Source organism: Armigeres subalbatus, chromosome 2 (genome assembly GCF_024139115.2).
Source record: "Armigeres subalbatus isolate Guangzhou_Male chromosome 2, GZ_Asu_2, whole genome shotgun sequence".
NCBI lineage: Eukaryota > Metazoa > Arthropoda > Insecta > Diptera > Culicidae > Armigeres > Armigeres subalbatus.
Window position 1 is genome coordinate 191,579,922 of NC_085140.1, and position 25,367 is coordinate 191,605,288.

The 25,367-nt window shown below is 39.1% G+C and overlaps 1 protein-coding gene across 9 annotated transcripts in view; it reads left to right on the forward strand.

The window, feature by feature from the left end:
* The window catches only part of LOC134211421 (peroxisomal targeting signal 2 receptor), a 358,938-nt gene that overhangs the window by 329,477 nt on the left and 4,094 nt on the right, over positions 1-25,367 (forward strand). Inside the window, exon 1 of one of the 9 annotated variants that reach the window (XM_062688259.1) lies at positions 1,191-1,282. The exons of 7 other annotated variants lie outside the window; for them this stretch is intronic. The gene's annotated coding sequence lies outside the window, so the exon portion shown is untranslated. Of the gene's footprint in view, positions 1-1,190; positions 1,283-12,694; positions 13,393-25,367 lie in introns of those variants that run through there. One more of the 9 variants, XM_062688255.1, reaches the window with a different exon arrangement.

Genomic DNA, 25,367 nt, shown 5'->3' on the forward strand with positions numbered 1-25,367 from the left:
TTTAGCGGGCAAAGTATCATTTATTTGTTTTTCGGTATTTTCCCATCCGATCACCACTAACGCCCAGTTCGATGCAAATGAACATCGTGTGAGAAGAGTTGCAACTTTCGGCTGCAGCACCGTTTTTTTTTCAGGTCAGTTGGAAGGTTTTGAAATCCTCGGTTACTGCGTGGCGTTGCAATTAGAGGAAAATAAACCGAGCTGGGGAACCACTTCCTTATGATCTCGGATGGTGATGATTGAAAGTTTCCCTTAGTTGTATTTTTATGTTTTCTAAGTAGGCGTTCAGTTCAGGGAAATCCAAATTCCCACATTCCGGGCTGGGTAACGCATAGTGAAAAAGTGTAACCTGAAAAAAACCTTTTCTTAGGAAAGATAAAAAATCAAATTTTACAGATCTTATTAAAATGGGATGTGGCACCTAAGCGTTTTCGAAATTGCGTGATGTTCTTTTCCTTTGAATTTCATCAATCCTCTTTGTTCTGAAACTCTATTAGTCAAAACACTTCGAATGTTTCGATGTTTGCATATCCTGCTGCAAGCCAGGATTTTTTTATATGTGAAAAGCTACTTCGAAAACTGTTCTTCTCGTTTTCCCCAGATTAAAAATAATGCTTTCACCCACTGTGCACCGTTTATAGTTCACTAGTTCAATATATTTTTTCATACCCCAAGCTTCCCCCCACTCCCACCAGGCCACCTAACAAAGTTGTATTATTTTTAATGCACCCGGGTGTGCGCGCGTGGCATTGCGTTTTGCCTATAAAACTAGAATCTAAGCAAGATGCCGATGGTTGTCGATTTTTTCCTACTTTCTATTTTCCAAACGCGGCTCACCCGACGATCTTTTTCCGACATCTATTCATATACGTAATATTAACGATGCTAGTTTTTCTGCTATATTGGTACTACCAACAAGAACAACCATAACCAACCGAGTGGAAACGCGTGATGCGAGAGCTGCAGCCAACAGCGCAGCGGTCCTAACTAACTATCCAACGAAATCAACAAAACGATCGTCCAAACAAGAATAGAGAGCAAAAATAAAAAGAATTTACGCGCGTGTTGGAAAATCTTTTTCCGCGCCGAGATGCGCGGCTTCGACGCAAACACCACTGGTCGAGTTGAAGGCGCAGCAGAAGTTGCAACAACTTTGGAGGATGATTTTTCCGCCCGCCCAAATCAGTTTTCCTAGACACGTGGCGGCGCGATGAAGTGAAAGTGGTGCTATCGGTGTGGTGATCGCGCGGTTTATCGAGAATTTGTTCGTTATAATTTTTAGGTTGGTGCATAATTTAGGGGTAAATGATTCCGGTTGAGTCGAATTTGAGTTACCTTTTTGGAGAAAATTCTTATGATTGATACCAAATTTTCGAATATTAATTTCGTTCCTCATTCAAATTTGTCTTGAGAACTCCAAATAGCATTGGATGAAGATGCAGATATAGGTAGCAAATTCGATTCTTGGTCCGATTTTTTAGTTTAAAAAAAATTAATCCCGATAGACCGGTAATTAATTTGCCGGCTCAACAAGGGAATATCATAAAACGATCGAACCCAGCCACTCTCAGCATGGTCTTGCTTTGTAGTCGCGCGTCTTACCACACGCTTTATAAAGCTTTAAAAAAAATGATGCATCTAAAATGAAATCTTTGCATTTGGTGCAACAATTTCCCATAGTACCGATATTTCATAATTCGTGTTGCAATAGTTGCAAATCCCATTGCTTCTAATTTTCTTTTCCTTCAATGGCTCTATGTTTAAATTAAACTGTTTTTTTCGTTTTCCACCAGTTTTAGATAAGACAAATAAGTTTTTTTCTTGAATTTTTAACAAACGTGATTCCTAAAGTAAAGTAAAGAGTTAACATGCTCGTGAACACGGTGTGACCCTTACGTGTCATAAGGCGAGTTAGTATTATTCCATTTAAATCCACCACTTGATTGTAATTTTAGAGTTACGTCGACGGCCGACACTGAAGACGGCCCTATTGTTGAGATCGAAATACGTATCTGGAAAGTTACAGCCAATGAAAAGAGAAATTTGATCGCATATTATGTTATTTAATATCCAAATCGTATAAAAGTACTAAAAAAGATGGTTAAAATATGATTACTATTGTAGGGTATCTGTTCTTATAACAATAACAATGTGGAATAAATTAATTTCTCACCCAATAATTAAAATTAGCTTCAGGCTAGATAGCGTTTTGACCGTGCGTAAAAACAGGCTTTGTGAAAATGAGTTGCGGATCATATGCAGGAAGAAAAAGAATGCTTGATTAATATCTTCTTTAAAAAGGAAAACAAAATGACGCGACGCTGCTCATTTTTGTTAACAATGGTGTTCATTTTTACTGTAATTTTGTGCCCCTGAATCCGGTAAGATTTGTAAAGAACATTCTTCGTCAAAGTCTACCGGCATCTTTCAGACTATGCACTAACGTACTGAGTGATACACGTGATAGACCATAGACGATAAATTAAAACCGCTAGGAGCAAAAATTGCAAAAATAAACGTTTCCTTATACTAATTTCCATATAAAAATCAAACGCGTTGCGGAGTGCGGGGACGCAACCAATCGATCCCATCTTCTGCACAGTTCATTGGGGTCCCAAAACGATTAAGAAAAACCTTGATTTCACTTGACTGGAAGAAGTTTGTGTTTTTCCATACAACTGCGCCCCACTGTAATGTGCGAATGAAAAAAGCTCGAGAATAACAATGATTGACAATGATTTAGAAATATCACACATTTTGAAATATAGCTATCTGAAATCGACCAGTCATGCCCATTATTTATTTATTATTTTATTTATTTAATCAGACTAAGGCCGAAGTGGCCTGTGCGGTATATAAGAGTCTTCTCCATTCGGCTCGGTCCATGGCTACACGTCGCCAACCACGCAGTCTACGGAGGGTCCGCAAGTCATCCTCCACCTGATCGATCCACCTTGCCCGCTGCGCACCTCGCCTTCTTGTGCCCGTCGGATCGTTGTCGAGAACCATTTTCACCGGGTTACTGTCCGACATTCTGGCTACGTGCCCGGCCCATCGCAGTCGTCCGATTTTCGCGGTGTGAACGATGGATGGTTCTCCCAACAGCTGATGCAATTCGTGGTTCATTCGCCTCCTCCACGTACCGTCCGCCATCTGCACCCCACCATAGATGGTACGCAGCACTTTCCTTTCGAAAACTCCAAGTGCGCGTTGGTCCTCCACGAGCATCGTCCAGGTCTCGTGTCCGTAGAGGACTACCGGTCTAATTAGCGTTTTGTAGATTGTCAGTTTGGTACGGCGGCGAACTCTATTCGATCGGAGCGTCTTGCGGAGTCCAAAGTACGTACGATTTCCAGCCACTATGCGTCTCCGAATTTCTCTGCTGGTGTCATTTTCGGCAGTCACCAGTGAGCCCAAGTACACAAATTCTTCTACCACCTCGATTTCGTCACCACCGATGCAAACTCGCGGTGGGTGGCTCACATTGTCTTCTCTTGAACCTCTTCCTATCATGTACTTCGTCTTCGACGTGTTGATGACTAGTCCGATCCGCTTAGCTTCCCTCTTCAGTCTGATGTAGGCTTCCTCCATCTTCTCAAAGTTACGTGCCATAATATCTATGTCGTCGGCGAAACCAAATAGCTGGACGGACTTATTGAAAATTGTACCACTCGTGTTAATCCCTGCTCTTCGTATTACCCTTCCAAAGCGATGTTGAATAGCAAACACGAAAGACCATCACCTTGCCGTAACCCTCTGCGGGTTTCGAAGGGACTCGAGAATGCCCTGAAACTCGAACTACGCACATCACCCGATCCATCGTCGCTTTGATCAACCGTGTCAGTTTATCCGGAAAACCGTGTTCGTGCATTAGCTGCCATAGCTGGTCCCGATCGATTGTATCATATGCGGCTTTGAAGTCGATGAATAGATGATGTGTGGGCACGTTGTATTCGCGGCATTTCTGCAGTACTTGGCGAATGGCGAACACCTGGTCCGTGGTGGAGCGTTCGCCCATAAAACCCGCCTGGTACTGCCCCACGAACTCCCTTGCAGTTGGTGCTAGTCGACGGCATAAAATTTGGGAGAGTACCTTGTAGGCGGCGTTCAGCAATGTGATTGCGCGGTAGTTGCTACAATCCAGCTTATCGCCCTTTTTGTAGATGGGACACACGACACCTTCCATCCACTCCTGCGGCAAAACTTCCTCCTCCCAAATCTTGGTAATGACCCAGTGCAGCGCTCTAGCCAGTGCCTCACCACCGTGTTTAAAAAGCTCTCCAGTCATGCCCATACAAGCCCGTAAAGCCCATGCGTATGATTTGCTGCTCAGATATACCCAAACCAGATGTTCTTGGCTCTACAATCTGTTATGGAGTTTGGATTATTCTATCTACCAAGTCAACTGCGGTCAATAACTATCCGAAATCGGCCAGTCATGTCCATACAAATCCGTAGAGCCTACGCCTATGATATGCGACTCAGTTATATCCTAACCAGATGTTCTATGTTTTCCAAACTGTTCTGGAGTTTGGATCAATTAGTCTACCAAGTCAGCTGCGCGCGACAACTATCTCAAATCAATAAGTCAAGTCCAAACTGAACTGAAGATTTCACACATAATATTTGAAATTTTGATATACGCGCACCAGATACTCTAGGCTCTCCAATCTGTTCTGGAGTTTGTATCAATTGGTCTACCAGGTCAACTGCACTCGATAGCTATCTCGGAAAGCACACGTGTGTGATTTGAAACTCAGTATTTCCCGTTTTTAGGGTTTTCAGCTGTTCTTAAGTTTGGATCAATTGGTCACAAGTTCCTCCAGGAATTCCTCCGGAAGTTTTTCCAAGAATTCTTCTCCAAGTTCGTGCGGAAGAGCTTCCTGGAATTCCTCTGGAAATTCCTCCGGAAGTTCCTCTAAGAGTTCATCCGAAAGTTCCTCCAGGAATACCTCCGGAAAGTCCTCCAGGAATTCCCCCGGAAGTTCTTCCAGGAATTCCTCCGGAAGTTCTTCCAAGAATTCATCCGGAAGTTCATCCAGAAATTCTTCCGGAAGTTACTCCAGGAGGTGGAGGAATTACAATTGTAAATTTTGTAGTTCAATTTTTGGAATGGCTTTCAGTCGTGAATAATGCCGTTGACAATTTTATTTCATCACCGACGTTTCGATCCGGGGATGGAATCTTCTTCACGGTTCGATGGAAGTCAATTTGTTAATTACCGCTATATTCGTACGGAGTTTTGTCACTTTATAAGTGGAAATTATTTCTGGCCTCACTGATCAAAATATAGCTCACTTCGAACACTTTTCGACACTAATTTTGTCACACACTATAGAGGGGTTTTTGCAGCCCGAGGATGGGTGATTACATCCCATCCCCGGATCGAAACATCAGCGATGCAATAAAATTGTCAACGCTATTATTTACGGCTGAAAGCCACTCTGAAAACTAAGTTACTCTAGGAATTCCTACGGAATTTTCACCAGGAATTCCTCCTGAAATAAGTTCGGAAGCTACTCCAGAAGATGCTAAGGAAGTTCCTTTAGGAATTCCTCCGGAACTTCCTCCATAAATTCCTACAGAAGTTCCTCCAGGAATTCCTCCGAAAGTTTCTTCTGGAATTATTCCTAAACATTCTCCTGGAATACTTCCAGAAGTTTCTTGCGGAATTTACCCGGATTTTTTTTTCTGGAATTCTGCAGAAAGTTCCTATAGAATTGACCCTGAAAATCCTTCTGAATTCCTCCGTTATGATCTGGTTAATCTGATAGACAAATTTATTCAAACTTTAGAACAGTTTGGAGAACGTAGAACATATGGTTTGAGTATATCTGAGCTGCAAATCATACGCATGGGCATTACGGTCATTTGTTGACATGACTGGTCGTTTTCAGATTGCTATCAAGCGTAGTTGACCTGGTAGACCAATTGATCCAAACTCCAGAACACATTGGAGAGCCTAGACCATCTGGTTTGGGTATATCTGAGCTGCAAATCATACGCTTGGGTTTTACGGACTTGTATGGACATGACTGGTCGATTTCGGATAGCTATCGAGCGCAGTTGACTTGGTAGACCAATTTAACTAAACTCCAGAACAGTTTGGAGAGCCTAGAACATGTGGTTTGAGTATATCTGAGCGGCAAATCATACGCGTGGGCTCTATGGGCTTGTATGGACATGACTGGTCGATTTCAGATAGCTATCGAGTGCAGTTGACATGGTAGACCAATTTATGCAAATTCCAGAACAGTTTGGAGAGCCTAGAACATCTGGTTTGGGCATATCTGAGCTGCAAATCATACGCGTGGGCTCTACGGACTTGTATGGACGTGACTGGTCGATTTCGGATAGCTATCGAGCGCAGTTGACTTGGTAGACCAATTTATCCAAACTCCAGAACAGTTTGGAGAGCCTAGAACATCTGGTTTGGGCATATTTGAATTGCAAATCATACGCGTGGGCTCTACGGACTTGTATGGACGTGACTTGTCGATTTCAGATAGCTATCGAGCGCAGTTGACTTGGTAGACCAATTGATCCAAACTCCAGAATAGTTTGGAGAACCGAAAACATCTGGTTTAGGCAAAACTGAGTGAAATATCGTTCATATGTCCTCTACGAACTGGCGTGGACATGACGGGTTTCCATTGGCACGGGTTTTCGTAGTTTTTTTCGGCAAAATTTGCATATAATCTTTCATCAGTTATAGAAGTCGTTTTGGAGTCGCTAGGGATGTCAATGCTAAAATAATGTTATAAAACATGTTTGGAACCTGTAAGTGTTGTTCACACTGAAATATGTCATGTAAAGTAAATTTCACTATATTTAGGAAAAACCATCCTTACTCATGCCCCTTTAGGAAGAAAATGAGCATCCCTAAAAACATAACTCACTAGTATGGTGAAACTAGATGAGATGGGTAAAACATCCGTAAAAGAATTGTGAAAATCGGTCAAAAGACGGCTGAGAACTAGCTGTTTGAAAATTTAGTTCCCATGATTTTCTGATCACGGTAGTCCGCGTTAGTAATTTTATCACGGTATTTGTAGTGTTAACAACTAACAGACCCGACAAACTTCGTTTCGCCTAAAATAGATTTTTTTTCACGAGTTATGAAGAAAAATTTGTTCATTTGTATGGGAGCCCCCTTTTCCAAAGGAGGGAGGGGTCTCGAATCATTTTAAGAACCTTTCCCGGCCCCAAAAACCTCTGCGTATAAATTTTCACGCCGATCGGTTCAGTAGTTTCCGAGTCTATAAGGGTCGAAAACAAGCAGAAATTCATTTCTACACTGAAAGAATTAATAATGTAGTTTCTATCTGACTTTCATATAACTTATTTCTATAGGAAAATCCAATAGCTGCTAATTGAAAATCATATAGACCCAGTGAGATCTATGTGATTTTGTAATGAAATTTATTTCTCACATTGATTTAATATGATTTTTCTAAGGCAACTGTTACTAGATTCTGTGATGAAATTCGTAGAGTAGAGTGGGGCAAGAGTACGCACTCTTATGTGGCTGTGGCTCTTATGAAGCAAGCTTCTGCATATCAAATCCGTGTCGATGATTCATATACTCTTCCTTTATGTTACCCAGTAGAAAAAATATTGAAATTATTGAGATTCGTTTTAGTAGAACCCTTATTGCAAGACAAGTTAAAAACGCACTCTTACCCCACCGGTGGGGTAAGAGTGCGCATCGGGTGGGGTAAGAGTACGCATTTATCCAATCATGTACTTTAAGTATATATTAACACAAATAAGAGTTAATAACATTTAATTGATGTTTAATGAGCATATATTAGGGAATGTTTAACGATTACGTAACTCTTAAAGGGGCACTTTCTTACGAAAAACCATTGTTTTTTATATATATACAAAAAACTACAGAGGTAAAAATATATGTCAGGTTTCACGTGGCGTATACAAAGGCATTTTCCTTGAAGAAAGTCCACCAATCACGTTACGTAAAATTTGGCTATTTCATCACCCCTCCCCCTATCTTACACTATTTGTATGAATCCTCTAAAAAATAAATGAGTCGTCACACATCTCGCAACCCCTCCCAGCTAAATGTTGCGTAATTTATGAATGTTTCGTACTATGTTTAGGTGTACAACAAGTCCTAATACAATTTCATTATTTCGCTTCAGTGCTTTGTTCGCTAAGTCCTTTCTAACACCGAATTACTTCAACTTATCCCAAAAACTTGTGATAATTTCGAATTCTGTCCCTTTTTTCTTAGTTGTGGATCTTTACGCTTTGGAAGAAGTCTTATTTCGGCCGGAGATACGGGTTTGACATCATAACTTGAAGATTCATATGCGTACTCTTGCCCCACCGGTTCCTGCGTACTTTTACCCCACAGTCCCAAAAATTATTCAAGTAATGGTTTTGACTTCTTGGAAAACCAACCGGATTGGTGATCTGTACCATAAAGTACTCTATACAATAGGTTATCGAAATGGTATAATGTTCACCTGATTGAACGTATATATGGTAATGAAATACTAGTTGCGGAAATCCAATTATTTTTAGCCAAATGACCAAAAAATTATCTAACTCCATATCTCCCTCGTTGTTTATTCAAATCGATTGCAATTACACATGATAATAGTTGGCCAGAATACCTGTCAAACTAATGCAGTGCTGCTAGTTTATCTTTTTTTATTACTTAAAAAAATCAAAAACGTACTCTTACCCCACGCGCACTCTTGCCCCACTCTACTCTATTATTTTTCTATTGGAAATTTTCCATTAGATATGTGATTTATTTTTTGAGTGTATGTATGTATATAAGAAGAAAAAGATTAGAATAGATACCCAAAAACTAGAGTAGAAATGAATGAATGGGTCGGATTTTTTAAATCTAAAATAAAACAACAAAATAATTAGATTTAAAAGTAATTAGAAAGATTTTTTCAACTCGAGATTAAGAGATTCGGCCATACATTTTTTATTAACTTTGATACTAAAATCTGCCATTTGGAAATTATAGTTTATTAGAATTTCAGGATTTTACCATGGAGAGACCATGGTTTTAATGGATTTTCAAAGTTTTCCTCAGAATGCAACTTTGAGTTCAAAATCTCAAAAACTTCATTTAAATTTGTTATTATACCATAATTCTTCATTATTTACATTACTTTATATTTTTCAAACAAATGGTTCTACCAAAGATTTATAAGCTTTGTGATTCCAAATAGTTCACCGTCTAGGAATCAATTAGATCATTTTATATCATTCTTTTGCTGTTATACAGAAAACTTCGAGCTCATATTAAACAAAAAAAGTTGTAATTATCAACATAATTTTGTGTAACAACTTGTAATTCACTACCCGTTCCCGTGACGCCGGTTAGATATCATCTCGTGGTGTGTTACTTAATATGATGCCTTAACATGATACCATGGTTACATTGCTAGCTTCCACGAATACCATCATCAATATCGAACTTCGTGGTAGGTACTTATGAGAGTGTGGCAGTCATTGGTCTCTTACTTCCATCCTCTACCTCCTTACGGTGAAGATGGACGTGGCCAGTAGCAGTGATCTTCATGCTTTTGTTGTTTTTACCTTTTCTTGATTTCTGATAGCCTTCTAGATTAGGATTTCAAAAATAAAACAGTAGTTTGCAATCTACGAATTATATCATAACAATGCTAATGCAACTTTTAGCTCTGACCTCGGTTTAAAACTTCATACAAAAGTCACTATTTGGTAACTTTTTCTGGAATTGGAAGTCACTTTTTCGTCATGGTTGGTCATTAAAATCACTATTTTGAACGGCATTCTTCGCTACCAGCATCGGATATAACAAGAAACAAGACAAGGTGGGGAAGACGGGTTTTATCATCGTAATGCATCCGGGGATTCATGAGGTGGCTCAAAAAAAAATATTTTTTTTTGGATGGATTTCTGAATATCGTTCGATGAAACAATTTTCAGATTTTTTTTCATTTTAACACATATTGAATTATTTATTTAAGAAACCGCAGGCCCATTTTTGAAACGTTCTCCTAGAAATCAGAAAAAAAATATATAATATCTCGGATGGGAAGGAATTGATGATGCACGCACTCGCCCAGTGCCTGCTGAGTATACCTCTGCACTTGTCACGAGTTCGTGCGGAATTTCATTGGAATCGGGGGGCTAAGGTTCTAATGGCAGAGGTTCGTCTTGATTAACATATTGTCAGCGTAGTACAAACTTAGAATTCAAAGGCGGGACTTCAGAACCGAACTTTCTTCCGAAGTTTTATCTGTCAAACTAATTGATGCGTTGTTTAGCGCATCTTTAGGCGAATCCAGCGCTCTACTTCCGAAGTTGGGAAAGTTGCCTGTATCTGGAAAAAATCCAACTTCGGTATAAAAAGCGTTCTAACTTTGTTCCGGATAGACAATATTGTCAATGTGATAAAGAAAGGAAAGATGGTATACTAATTGGATGCAGAAACAAGCGTTTGTTCATTTCGAGTTCTATAAGTATAGGATAGAAGGAGTGCGATTTAAAATTATTGATATTGAATGTACCGTGGACCCCCGGTAATATGACCGCTTTTAATCTGAACACTTTTTAATTTGAACCCCGTTGGATTAAACATCGTTCAAATTAAAAATGGTTCAAACGTCATTTAGCACGTGGAATCGAGAGAAGATAAATGAAACATCGTGAAACGGAACGCAGAATTAAAACAAACCAGCAAAAAAAGCGGCCAGAAACCAGTTTTTCTGATGCAAATAGAGTAACCAGAAGTTCAAATAAAAAATGAACCCCGTTAATTTGAATGAGGTACCGTTCAAATTATCGGGGGTCCAGGTATAACAGTTTGTCTCAAGACCATCTAAGCTTGGCTTGCTTTATCCCAATTAGAGAGTGATGACCAGAAAATCAATAAAAACCCATCTCCAACTTTTAAAAAACATATTGTTCATGAAAATTACCAACTCAGCAATCGTTGTTTACTTACTTTTACAGTCAGATAACAATGCTGTTCGTTTGATAAGGCGTGCAATTTAACAAAAATGTGAAATCATCTCACTATATGGATTCCCAAAATCCGCCACGTTTCACCTATTCTAGGGGAAGTGGGGGTAGCACGCCCATAGGGGTTAAAACGCGCCACCCCTGAATAAGGTTAAATATCCCCATTTTGATTATTTTCAATAGTCTATACGATAAAGCAATGAAAAATATTGCCATTGGATACATATATTTCATGATTTTTCTCTAGTTATACATGAAAAACTCGAAAAAACGATTTTTGCGTGTTTTGATGCAATTCTAGCTCGGTGGAATTTTGTCTTTCTGTCGCTGTTATACATTGATAAATTAATAATTGAGCCATGAGCCATGCTGCTTACTCGTGTTCTTTATGTTCCACACGAAATCGTCGTCAAAAATGGTTTTAAAACGATTTTATGGGCCTTCAAACTTCTGAGGTCGGTGTGGGGCATTACGCCCATGCTCATGTCGTATGACCGAAACAGCTGAAACATTCGGTTAATTGCCTTAATGTAGGCAATTAAAATGAAAATCAGTACGATAAGCACATGCGCGTTTTAACCCGTCCACTGGCGCATGTCACCCCGCATGGTTTCAAAATCGTTTTTTTCGGGTGCGGTGTAAAGAGCAGATTTCTGGGCAATAGAGTGGACGTTTAGGTATCTGTGATGGGTAGTCAGTCGCAGATATGCTGTTCTTCAGTATGCGCTGATGAAAACTGGCTGAAATGGTGGTTTTCATTGATAAAAATGGCATTTTCCTTAACGTGGGCGTCCTACCCCCAGTTCCCCTACACATTCAAATGGAACAAAAACAAAACAAACGACAAAACACTCCCCAACATAGCGATACATCTAAAGTTGTAGCACGCCATCACAACTACGACTAAGTGAAAAAGCTTCTCATAAAGCTACGCGAAACAGCAACGTTGGTATACGACTTCAAATGAAACGCACGTGGATGTAGATCTAACGAGTGCTTCACTCGCCACTGTGGTGGCACCGCTAATCGATCATGAAGTACCGACGCAGCAATTCGATTGGGCCTCTTCTACATTCAGCTAGTTATGTGGCATCTCCTTCCTATACGGCGAAGACGCATCAGCTGGAAATTGCATAAACTCCAATAAGGAAGGAAACGGAGTCCATTTCTACTTGGAGGCCACACGCTGTGCGTTCATGTCCATCTGTTTATTATCATCGTAATCGCTACTTCACCTCATCACAGTAAGCGCGTATGTGGCACGTCGTAGTTGTATATCGATGTTTTTGGGGTGGTCAGAACTTAATTCATATAAATGTTCACAAAATGTTGAAATTCTTCTTGTTTTCTTAATACTAATTCCTTGTTTCTAATTAAGCTTCCCTGATTCTAATGAGGAAAAACATATATTTTGTGCCTTATTTAAAATAAAAACAATCTTGCTGAAAGCATGATGTACATTAATAAACACTGTCTGTCAAAGTAAAAAATGTTTTCATTTGATTCGCATACACCAACATTTGGAACCATCCTAATCAGCATCCGCGAGCGCCGTTATCAACTTGTAGCTTTCACATTGATACCTTTTTGCTTCCATACCAGGAAGAAACAGACGACAAACGAAGACGACGACGACGACGACAACAACGACAGCGACGATGATGACGATGTGGTGTTGTTTAATAAATAATGAGTGCCATACCTCCTCACAACAGTTGTCGCTTCCATATAGCGGCTTCTGCTTACTTTCGGAATCTAATCTCCCGTGTCATTCAACAAGATACGCGGCTATCCACTCGGACGGACCGCTGCTGGCTGCTGCTCTTGCACTTGCCATATTTGAGTAGGACTAGTCGCTGTGGCCCTGGACGTGAAATCGCAATCGGCCAACAGCTCGCCAGTTATTGACCTTGGATAGTCTCGCGGTTGTCGGTCCGTCCATCAAGATCGCTTTCGTGAACGTCGTTGTCGAGTTTCGAGTGTAACTGTATTTGGATATTGGCGAAAACGTGCATCTTTTTCCTCGTCGAGTGAGAAGAGCCTCCTGGCCAAAGTACTGTTGACTCCGGCTGTAGTGTGGCTCTTGATATTGTTTCGATACGCTTGTTGCTAGTTTGGGCCATTCTTCAAGGTCCAAAGTAAAAAGTGCAAACGTAGGCTCAGTAATGTGTTCATCGATAGTCGAAAGTGCCTTTCCAAATAGATGTTCAGGTTATTTGGATAAACAAATCCGTGAATGACGCGTGTGAATGAATTAGTTTGGTTGGGAAGTAGTGGAGCAAGGGCTACCTTATTTTGTTTTTGTTGAATCGTTTTGTTACTCGTTGCATTATACGGCATAAACGAGTGCACGCGGTGGATCGACGACCAACCGAAGACGAACGAGTCGTAATCAATGTAAGTGTAGGGTACACCCCTGTCCAAAAGTTTTAGGCCACCTTTTCAGAAAGCATAATAAAGCGGTGTCATATTTGACTACAAATCTGTATGAGTATCTAAGAGTCTGTATATAATCTTGGCATATGCAATAACATTAATTTTTGTGTGCAAATATTGAAGGTTTTCAATTATGTATGTATATATGTATACATATTTATTTATTTTCTCAGACGGTGCATATGAAAGTCCCCTTCATTCAGCTCAGTCCATGGCAGGACGTTGCCAACCACGCAGTCTGCGGAGGGTCCATCTTCCACCTGATCGATCCACCTTGCTCGCTGCCAACATCTCCTTCTTGTGTCCGTCGAATTGATGTCGAGAACCATTTCCCCTGGATTATTGTCCGACATTCTAGCTACATGCCCGGCCCACCGCAGTCGTCTGGAACGATAGATGGTTCTCCCAATCTGATGCAATTCGTGGTTCATTCGCCTCCTCTCCGTACTGTCCGCCATCTGCAGATGGTATGCAGCAATTTCCTTACGAAAACTCCAAGTGCGCGTTGGTCCTTCACGAGCATCGTCCAGGTCTAGTGTCCGTAGAGAACTACCGGTCTAATAAGCGTTTTGTAGATAGTCCGTTTGGTACTGTGGTGAACTCTATTCGATCGGAACGGAGTCCAAAGTACGTACGATTTCCTGCCACGATGCGTCTCCGAATTTCTCTGCTGGTATCGTTATCGGAGGTTACCAGTGAACCTAAGTACACGAATTCTTCAACCATCACGATTTAGTCAACACCGATACAAAGACGGCTAATATTGTCCTCTTTTGAGCCTCTTTCTATAAGGAATTTCGTCTTCGACTATTGCTGATTGTCCGATCCGCTTTGCATCCCTCTTCAGTATAATGTAGTTTTATTCCATCTTCAAAAGTACGTGCCATAATATCAATGTCGTCGGCGAAACTAAACAGCTGAACGGACTTCGTGAAAACCGTACCACTCTTGTCTATCTCTGTCCTTCGTATTACTACCTTCAAAGCGATGTTGAATAGAAGGCACTAGAGACCTTCACATAGCCGTAACCCTCTGCGTGTTTCGAAAAGGCTCGATACCCTGATACTCGAACTACGCACATCACTCGATTCATCGCCACCTTGATCAACCGTTTCAGTTTACCTGGAATTCCGTGTTCGTACACGTTCGGGCACGTTGCATTCGCGGTTACAGGAACTTCATTGTGACTAGTATAGTCACATATAAGTTCCTGGGATCTATGTGTAACATGTATGCTGCTCGGGTTTCTGCAATACTTGACCCTGACGTACGGCGAACATCTGGTCCGTAGTAGAGCGTTCGCCCATAAATCTTGCCTGGTATTGTCACACGAATTTTCTTGCAAATGGTATTAGTCGTTGGCAAAAAATTGAGAGAATACCTTGTAGACTATCCAGCTTATCGCCCTTTTTTGTAGATGCGACACATGACACCTTCCATCCACTCCTGCGACAGAACCTCATCCTCCCAAACCTTGATAATTACCCAGTGCCAGTGTATTTCAACAGGTCTCCTGCTAGTTGGACAACCCCAGAGGCTTTGTTGTTTTTCAGTCGGCCGATCTCCTCCTGGATTCCCTAAAGATCCGGAACTGGAAATTGCATGTCCTGTCCGTGTGCTCTCAAGTTCATTATCAAACCGCCATCGTTGTCTGCTACATAGGTATTCAGGTGTTCTTCGTAGTTCTGCCACCATTTTTGGAACTCCCCACGCTCGTTCGTAACAAGGTTTCCGTTTATATCCTTACACATATCAGACTGTAAGCCCGTGGCCCTTACGTGAACGGTCCAGCTTCTCATAGAACTTTCTTGCGTTGTTAGCATGTTACAGTTGCTCCGTCTCTTCACGGTCTCGATCTGTCTGGTGGTGCTTTTTCCTCCGGCGAATCGAGTTTTGTCTGTTCCGCGCCCTCTTGCGGTGTTGTAGCAATTTCGCACATGCTGCATTCTTCTCTTCGACTAACTGTCCACATTCGCCGTCATACCAGTAGTTTCTTTGATCCGAAGCACCGTGCTTAGTGCAGCGGTTGTGGTTCTTTCAATGGCTGATCGAATTTTTCTCCAGCCATCTTCAAGAGAAGTTGCGCCTAGCTGCTCTTCCGTTGAGAGTGCCACCTCCAGCTGCTGCGCGTATTCTTGGGCTAGTCTACCATCTTGTTGTACATCATTTGAGCGCAGGCATACTGCAACGAGGTAGTGGTTGGATTCAATATTCGCACTGCGGTAGGTGCAGACGTTTGTAATATGGGAGGAGAATGTACTGTCTTTTAAAACGAGGTCGAATTGGTTTTCCGTTTATTGGTTAGATGATTTCCATGTAACCTTGTGGATATTCTTACGGAAAAGAAAGTGCTTCGGACTACCATTCCGCGGGAGGCTGCAAATTTTCTGCATCGTTGGCCGTTGTGGTTCGATACGATATGTAGACTATCCGGTCCGATGACCACTCTATACATTTTCTCCCTGTCTAACTGTGCGTTCATGTCGCCGATGACGATTTTGATGTCCCACAGTGGGCCTCCACCGTATGTCTGATTCAGCTGTGCTGTGCGCTTTTTTCTCGTCGTCGGATCGCCCTTCGTGTGGACAGCGTACGTTGATGCCATAGTTGAAGGAACGGCTTTTCACCCTCAGCTTGTACATCCTTGCGTTGATTGGCTGCCATTAGCGCATCTTACCCACCACTATGAAGCCGGTTTCCAGCTCGTTAGTGGTGCCATAGTTTTGGCAGAAGGTAGCCGCTCGATGCCCGCTTTCCAAACTTTTTGTCCTATCCAGCATATTCCCGGCGGGTCAGCACTACGACGTTGAAGTTGCGGGGATGTAATTCATCGTAGATTAACCTGTCGTAACCTGGGTGTCTATCAATCCGGTGCGATGAGTAAAACACGAAAATTAATGTTTGATGCCATTTTGAAATTTTATAATGTCGAACCAAAAATTCGAGATGGCCGCCGCTTCGGTAGCAAAAATCACATAAAATCATGCAATATGGGTGTCTATCGACTGGACACGATGAGTAGAGCATGAAAATTAATGCTTGATACTATTTTGAAATTTAAAATGTCGGACCAAAAATTCAAGATGGCCGCCGCTTCGGCAGCAAAAATCACATAAAATCATGCAATATGGATGTCTATCGATCAGGTGCGATGAGTAGAACACGAAAATTGATGTTTGATGCCATTTTGAAATTCAAAATGGCGGACCGAAAGTTCAACATGGTCGCCGTTTCGGCAACAAATATCATATAAAATCATGCAGGAGATCGCAGCAAGCCAAGCGCGCGGATGGTTGCTTTTAAATTTGCTGTCATGTTTTTGTTCGTTACCGCAAGAAATAGATTCGGCTGATGTATATATTTTGCATATGTACTATAAGAGAAAAGTTATCTGAAGCTTGAGATTTGGTGACAATTACTCAAGTGTATTCTTATTAGAGCGCGCGAAATCGTTTGTGTAGTTGTATACGCGGATGTATTTGGTGAAAATATGTTTGAATGTATGGAAAATGTGGATCAACAACGAATTGTTCGGAATAGCGCTGGAAGAGTAGTGATTTTTTAGTGGACACTAGTTGTGGTCTTTTCTTTCTCAGTTCATTTATCCGGAACTCGATCAATTTGGTGAGATTGTTTCATTATGTTTTTATATGATTCCAAAACTAAATACGTTTGTTTGTTGATGGTTTGTTTATGGATCCATTATCCAATTGATGATGGTAGCATAAACAGGCGGGGCTTATTGCAAGTGACCTCGGACTGGACGTGAGTTACCAGGCAGTCTGAAATGTATCACTAGAGCTGTAGTAGAGCTAACACCTTCTAACTCCCGGGCTAAAGCTGACTTTATTAAAGACAGCATTCTTCCATAATACCACTTCCGGACAGTGGGGGTTAGATTGAAGATACACACAGATACACAAATATCACATAAAATCATGCAATCAATCGGGCACGAAAATTGATGTTTGACGCCATTTTGAAATATCATGCAATATGAATAGAGATGAGTGACGTTTAACACTCGCACACTGATGTGCAATTCGGCATGTGTAAATACATGTTTGTTTTCCTTCTGCTCATAACCTCAAAACTGATCGAGTCATCACAATGGTTGCGAATGAGTCAAAAAATATATGGAAATATACTCATTTTTACCCAAACTTTGCTGAGTAGCACCATCTAGGAGTGTTTGTTTTCCTTTTATCGCCACTCACACATTCGGACGTGAGAATCTCAATGTCTATCGATCGGGCACGATGAGTAGAGCACGAAAATTGATGTTTGGCGCCATTTTGAAATTTAAAATGTCGGACCAAAGTTCAATATGGCTGCCGCTTCGGCAGCAGAAATCACATAACATCATGCAATATGGATGTCTATCGATCAGGTGCGATGAGTAGAACACGAAAATTGATGTTTGACGCCACTTTGAAAATTAAAATGTCGGACCGACACCACTTGGGCAAAAAAAATCACATAAAATCATGCAATATGGATGTCTATCGATCGGGCGCTATGAGTAGAGCACGAAAATTTATCTATATCTCTGAGAGCATTCGTACTATCTAATTAAAACAATGTTATGATTATATAACTTTACTTAACTTCCACGCTGAATGTTCTACTGCTTCTAGGCCAGTTGTGTGCTATACACGGCAAAGTGTTGCTTATAAAATATCATACTTGAGAATTGCGGCTCCGCAAAGTGTCACACACGACTGGCGACCAAATAAATGAACTGGTTAAAAAAAAGTGTTGCTTATACTTATATAACCGTTACATTTATTCAACAGCATTTGCTAAACATAACTATACAGGTTCCAACCTGTCCAATCTTTCTTTTCTCCCGTTTACATGACATTCTTTAAATGTAGAAGAACAATGATTTTGATTATTGCATGGATTTTAGGGTCGCAACACCAATACAAAAACTGCTATTACAGTCAAACCTCCATGAGTCGATGTTCTATGACTCGATATCGACTCATGGAAGCAAATTATGCAATATTAGGAAATCGATCGATCTACCGAAACATTGATTTTCATGTTCTACTAACCAATTCCGATCGATAAACACTCATATTGTATGGTGTCATATGATTTTTGTTGCCCAAGCGGCGGCCATTTTGAGTATTTGGTCCACCATTTTGAAATTCAAAATGGCGTTAAACGATGCGATGGTGAGAAACAACAAAATCGTTCATGGCGAAGTATACGGCGGCGATTTTAAAATGTCCGTATAAAATTAAAAACCAATTCTGATATTGAAAACTAATCAATGTAAAGTGCGAGAAAAATGGAAATCTATATTTTAGGTGCACCACAGGAAAAACAAATTTTTTTTAGAGTAATGTGTTCTAAATCTAGCTTTTCATTTTTCTCGCACTTGACATTCATTAGTTTTTAATTAGAATACCTTTAGAATTTTATACGGGCATTTTAAAATCGCCGCCGTATACTTCACCATGAACGATTTCGTTGTTTCTCACCATCGCATGTCTTCTTCTTTTTATCTCTTGGATTCGTCAATTGCATGGTTTTAAATGATTTTTGTTGCCCAAGCGGCGTTATTTTGGAATTCCCGTTATTTTGGAATTCAAAATGGCGTCAAACATCGATTTTCATGTTCTACTCATTGAGCACGATCGATTGATACCCATATTGCATGGTTAAAGATCAATTTAATTAAATTTGTTTTAAGAGATTTCTCCTTCAACCACCGCACACGAAGAATTTTGAACCATACTATCATATGTACGTAGGGGAAGGAGGGGCAATATGCCCTAGCTAAGCAAACACTGCTTTATTGTCTTATTCGTAACGCTATTCATGGGTATTTTTACATGATGCATCAGTTAAACAAGATAGCTAGTTGATGCCATTCAAAAATTGTCAAAAATCTCAATCATATTGATAATATTCACATTTCAAAAAAGTGGAGATATTCTGTTGTCAGAAAACTCATGAGGCAAAACGCCTTTTAGTTGACAGCTCCTAGGGAATAGAGCACCACTCGTCGGCGAATCAGCATTCTGGTATGGATAGTACGTGGAGACGCAAGTACATTGTAGGTTAGTGCCACAAGGGCGTTTTGCCTCGTTTCTTCAAAATGTGGAAATTTTCGGTCATACACTAATTGGGGGGGGGAGGGCCTCTTCCCCTACCGGTTGGTTCTGTTGCCCATCTCTGATCGTCAGAACAAGTGCTCGCCGCGTTTGGAGCTTTTTAAGGACAATCCTCACAGAATCCAAATTTGAAAGTACTTGCGTTTTCAAGGGTACGCCACTCAAAACGGAAGCAACGCACAAGTGTCACTTTTATTATTTCAGCTTTGCTGCGTCGCATCACACGTGGAATAATAAAAATGACAGTTGTGGGGTGCTTCCGTATTGAATGGTGTGCCTTAGAAAACGCGAGTACTTCCAAATTTGGATTCCGTGAGGATTATCCTTAAAAGCAGTTTATCATGATATAGCCTTCCGAATCAGTTCTTTATCATGACATTTTGCGAAAAAAGTCTTTCACGGTATGCTATACATATCGTATATGTATACAGAGATGATAAGTGAGAGAGTTTTTCATTCTCTTTTGGATTCAATCCCTGATAAAGAATTTTATCTCTTTTCTTTAACCATTTAATTTATTTGATCAGTGTTGCCACATATAAAGATTTATCTTATTTATAAAGATTTTTTAATATTTTTTGATAAAGATATCTTTATATAAAGATTAAAGATTTTTTCGAAGAAATAAGATTTTTCAAGATTTCTGTGCATTTTGAAATTTAGTGTTCTGTATTTTTTTCTCATTTTTGGCCGATACTTTAATCCGATATCATGACCGATAAGGCAGTTTTCACTCAGTAAAATCCGTCAGCTACCAGATGGCTATCGCTTGACTCAGTAGTCAAACGGAATGTTGATCGTTTTTCAAAGCTTATCATGTACTTTACGTTCTATTCGAACTGTGACAATTATTGAACTGCCCAGCGCCACCGTCGTCACCTCTACGATCCCATCCCTGGTAGAAGTCATGAACAGAATAAAAAACATGATATAGACTTGATTGATATAAGAGATAAAAGAACAGGCAACAATATCAAAAATTTGCACCGAAATATCATTTAAATATCAAGATATGCTATGGATAAGAACAAACTAATGGCACATGATACTGATCTCTTATTATAAATAGCATAAATTGATCTCCTCATGATATTTTCATGCAAAATATTGATATTGTCGTTTGATCTTTTATCTCTTATATCAATCATGTTCATATCTCATTTTACTATCTTATCAACATTTGATATTATTCAGCTATTTTCTTCTACTCGGGATGACCTACTGCTTGTTAATAAAGTCAATCGTATTTTCCAATCGGAAAGCCCTGAGTATACGAACATGTACAGTGAAATTAAATCGCTTTATCTGATTATCCTTTCCAACATCTTGAAAGATGAATTTCTTTAAAATATCATAGACAAATGGCTTACAAACTTTGAACAACATCTTCACGAGAAAATGAAGACCTACGTAGGGCTAGCGGCAGATAATCTTGCTAGACCTCTTGTTTAACCGCTGAAGGTAACTTTCTATTCTCTCGCATGTAATTTCTATGTGGAGCTGGTGAAGCAAACAATCAAACTCTTGAATGATCCCGTTCTTAAGACAGCTTGACTCATCGATCCAAAGAATTTGGAGAACATTACCAGTCTCAGTTCGATCCTAAAGAAGATTCCAAACTTTTGCGGGAGCTCAGGGGTGCAAATCTTTGCAAAACTAATCAGATCGAAGAGCAAGCCGATACGACGAAAAGTTGCGAGACATCGCTGAGCGGTAAACGGCGAGAAGGAAAGCTGGTATTTCCATTATTAAGAAAGTTCATCAACATTTCTATCTCATCCCTCATTCGGCAGCAGCTGTCAAAAGGCTGTTTTGGCCGAATAACTTTATTAAAACTTTGGTTAGTAACCGACTGAATATATATACGGTATACCAGCATGATTAATGCTATTTTGCGTTGAAAAATGTTATGTTAAAAAGAAAGGAATTGTCAAGATGGCTTTAACGTTGCAATTCAACTCAAAATGCAAAAAGTCAAAATATTCACACTACAAACCTGAAAGGTTTATAACTTTTGATCACCTTGATTTGCAATAAATAATTATAAATAAATAATTTCAAATTTGACGGGCGAAATGACGAACGATGTTATGCGCTTCAGCCTTAAGTACATAAAGATTTTTTTCAAGATTTTTTGCTAACAAATAAAGGTGAAAAAGATTTTTACACCTGAAAATGAAGGTGAGGTTTGAAAAATAAGTGGCAACACTGAGGCTCAGTCGTTTAGGCTGATTTTCTCAAAATTGCACGCGGCGTACCCTTCAGGAAAGGTACCGCCGCGCTTTCTGCACCCCGTTTACTTGATTCTTATAAATGAATATCATTGCGGTATATTGTTTTTCGCGGCCGTACCTTTCGACAGTCATTCGTATATGTATTTAAGAAAACCCTCAACATTATAATTGCATACTTTACGGCTATTAAAACGATGTATAGTGAATGCACCAACCTTCTATGTGCTGAAAAGGTATCCACCACCAGAGCTCAGATTAGGAAAAAATGGCCGAATATAAAGTCTATTTTGCGCAGAACTTTCAAATAGTTTAAACCAGAGTCTATTATATATAGAGTTACGCAAAGAGTGAAGCCAAATCTACCGATTGAACTGTCAAACCGTCTACCTATCGAGCAAAGTAAACAAATGATTGTTGGTAAGGCGGAAGTATTGTTATCGCCTGATGATTATTATGGCGAATTAAAACTCATGAATTGAAATGTATTAGATTTGTTCTAGAAACAGCTTCAAAAAACTTCAATACACCCCTCAATAAAGTTGCAACAAGAAACTCACGTGTTTGCACTCTGTAGGTGACTTTGGTTATCGAATTAAAAAGCTTTAGAAGTGATCACTCCCGTGAAGTCACTTGAAGGGTTGAACAAAAATGAAAGTTTTCAACATAATAACAAGAGCATCATTCAGAATAAGAGTAAGAAGATCCTCTTTGCGCAACTCTATATAATAGACTCTGGTTTAAACTAGAGATTGCGTACAGTTATTGTTGTTTTAGACTACTTGGCGTAATAACTACAAATAAGCAAGTAGTCTGGTGGCATAATTCTGGTTGGAGCTTCAATATATGAAGATATACAACGATAAAATGTGCTCAACCACAGCATAATAGATTAAGGTTTGAACCATATACCCTATTTGCTATCTTGTTTTCATGTTTTGAACCGATAAATTGCATATAGATCTCGCCTAAATAAAGCCCGCAGTCCGCTGTTTGTCATAATGACAAATATTTGTCAAGTTGATCCGGACATCTATCAAACCGATTAGAAATCGACATGGATATCAGGCTGACCTGACAAATATTTGACATTATGACAAACAGTGTACTGATAGCTTAAGGTAAGCCGTGATTGAGTAATTTTTTAGCAGCGTACTTCGAAGATTTTAACCGCCAAAATGTAGGCAATTAACTTTGGCATTCATTTACCACACTAAGGGCGAAACCTGGGAGGGAGATCCAGATACTACACACGAAATAACAATAAAATTAAACGTCATGACGCAAGAAAATTATCGATGAGCAAAATATACCAAAGCAAGCGTCACACAGACTGACCAATTTTTGTTTTGCGTGTCATCGATGTTTTCGTTGATTTTATTGAAGCCGGTGCGTGACTTTCTCGAGTTTTAGATAACGTTCCGAGTGCGGGAATTTGAAATATGAAGTGTCTCGTGAAACTCTCTCTCTCTCTCGGAGTATGGAATTGAGAAGTGTCCGGAATATAGTCGTTTTCGCTTCCCTATGGATGGAATCACAAAATGCGGTGGATTAAATTCAGTATAAATAAAACACGAATCTCTTGTCAGCATCTATCTCGACCAACTCAACAACCAAAACTCATTCAAAGTCATTTATATAAAATTTAATAATTTTGTAGATATTTCTTCACACAAATTTATTCCTAATAATGATATAAATTTCAATGAATCGTTATCTAAATTCTCGTGAAGTATGATATCAATGCAATGATATAGTTTGAAAAAGCATTTTAAAGATGAACACCGGAACATCTTTACCAGTTCGCAATAATGACATGATCATTCATTAAACGTTATTTGATTTCTGATAAAGTACGATATCAACGCAATGATATATTTTGACAAATAATTTCATAAATGATCACCACTACATCTTTATCCCTTTTTGTTCATCGATTAACGGTATTTTGGGATTCTCCGAAAGTTTATATTCTTGTGATAAAAATTTATTGAATGAAACGACATTAGCCTTTGGATTATGAAGGGATAGCCTTGTCAATCACGGAGTTTGAAACAACAAAATTTTTGGTTGTTTCACAAACCACAATATTGGTTGTTCTTGAATAAATATTAGTTGTTTTAAAGTCCACTATATGGTTTGAAACTAACTTGAATTTAAAGTTGAATCTACCATCGACCAATAGTTGTTTTCAACTTTAATTTTTATTACACTGACCTAGCTTTTTAGTTTGTTTCTATCAAAATTTTGGTCAATTCTACCATAAATTAGGTTGTCCCTTATTGTTGCGAACTCAATGCAACAAACCAAAATACTAGGTTGATTCAACTGAAAAGATATATTGAATCAAGTTATGTTTTTGTTTGGTGAAATGTCAACGCAAATTTCGAATTAAAACAAACATTTCTTTGATCGTTTTCCAACTCCAAATTCAATCTTAAGATTGCTATAGAAAATGCCTTTTAGTTCAAGTAGAAAAATGTAGTGAGTATATTATGAAATTTTCAAAAATTATGTTCTTCGACTCGTTGCTTGTTGTAAGTATGTATTTTGTTATCTTACAAGATCATTCTTTAATACAATGAGATTTTTTATCTTTTTCCAGCATTGAAAAAAAAATGGATTGTACTCGGTTCGATGTGTTACATATATGTATTATTAATTATGTGTGCATCTGGATGAGCATGAATCAGGTAAAAAATGAACTTCTTAAAGGTGAAATATTTCCCGGACCTCAGGAAACAGATGATGAGACGGATTGTTGTGCACATCGGAGGAATCAATATTAAATTAATAATTTATTTTGTTTTATTGTATTTACCATCAAATATCATTTGTTTTAAATATGTGTAAGTTTTTTTTCCTATTAAATAATTTAAATAAACTTTGTAAATTGTTTTCTTTGTATTCATTAATATGGAAAATAAATAAAAACAAAAAGCTCGCCTACCAACCGGTTGGTTGTTTCAACCATATCGCCTTCATTAAATTAAACTAATATATGGTTGGTTCAACTTTGATTTTCTTGTTTAAAACTACCATTATTTTGGGTTGTTTCGAAAGCTGTCAAACGTAACAACCAACATGTTGGTTGTTTCAAACCAATGTTTGTTTGTTTCATTCGAAAAGTTGTCAAATAAACAATATTGAATTTTAGTTTGTTTCAACCAATCAAAGTGATTAAATCAAACTATAATTTTGCTTGTGCATTATTCAACCTAAAGTTTTGGTTGAAGTAAACGTGAATATGGTTGATTTTACCAAAGTTTTTTCTCCGTGAACGGTATCGATATTTTGGAAAAGATACTTTGCAATTTTTGAGTACATAATTTAAAATTCTTTATGAAACGGCATCGATCGCTATTTGAAAGGATTGATTATTCATGTTGGCAAATGTGTTTTTGTTTTCTTTTGCATTTCGAAGTAGCATGACGGGTGGAAAAAGACGGAAGTTGCAAAGCGAAATCTCTCTTCCATATATGCCAGAATCGGATGACGAACACTTTACTGATTTTTTCAAATCGTCAAAACCCGACTATTCACGATTAATATTACGAAAAATTTTTTATGGCTGCGG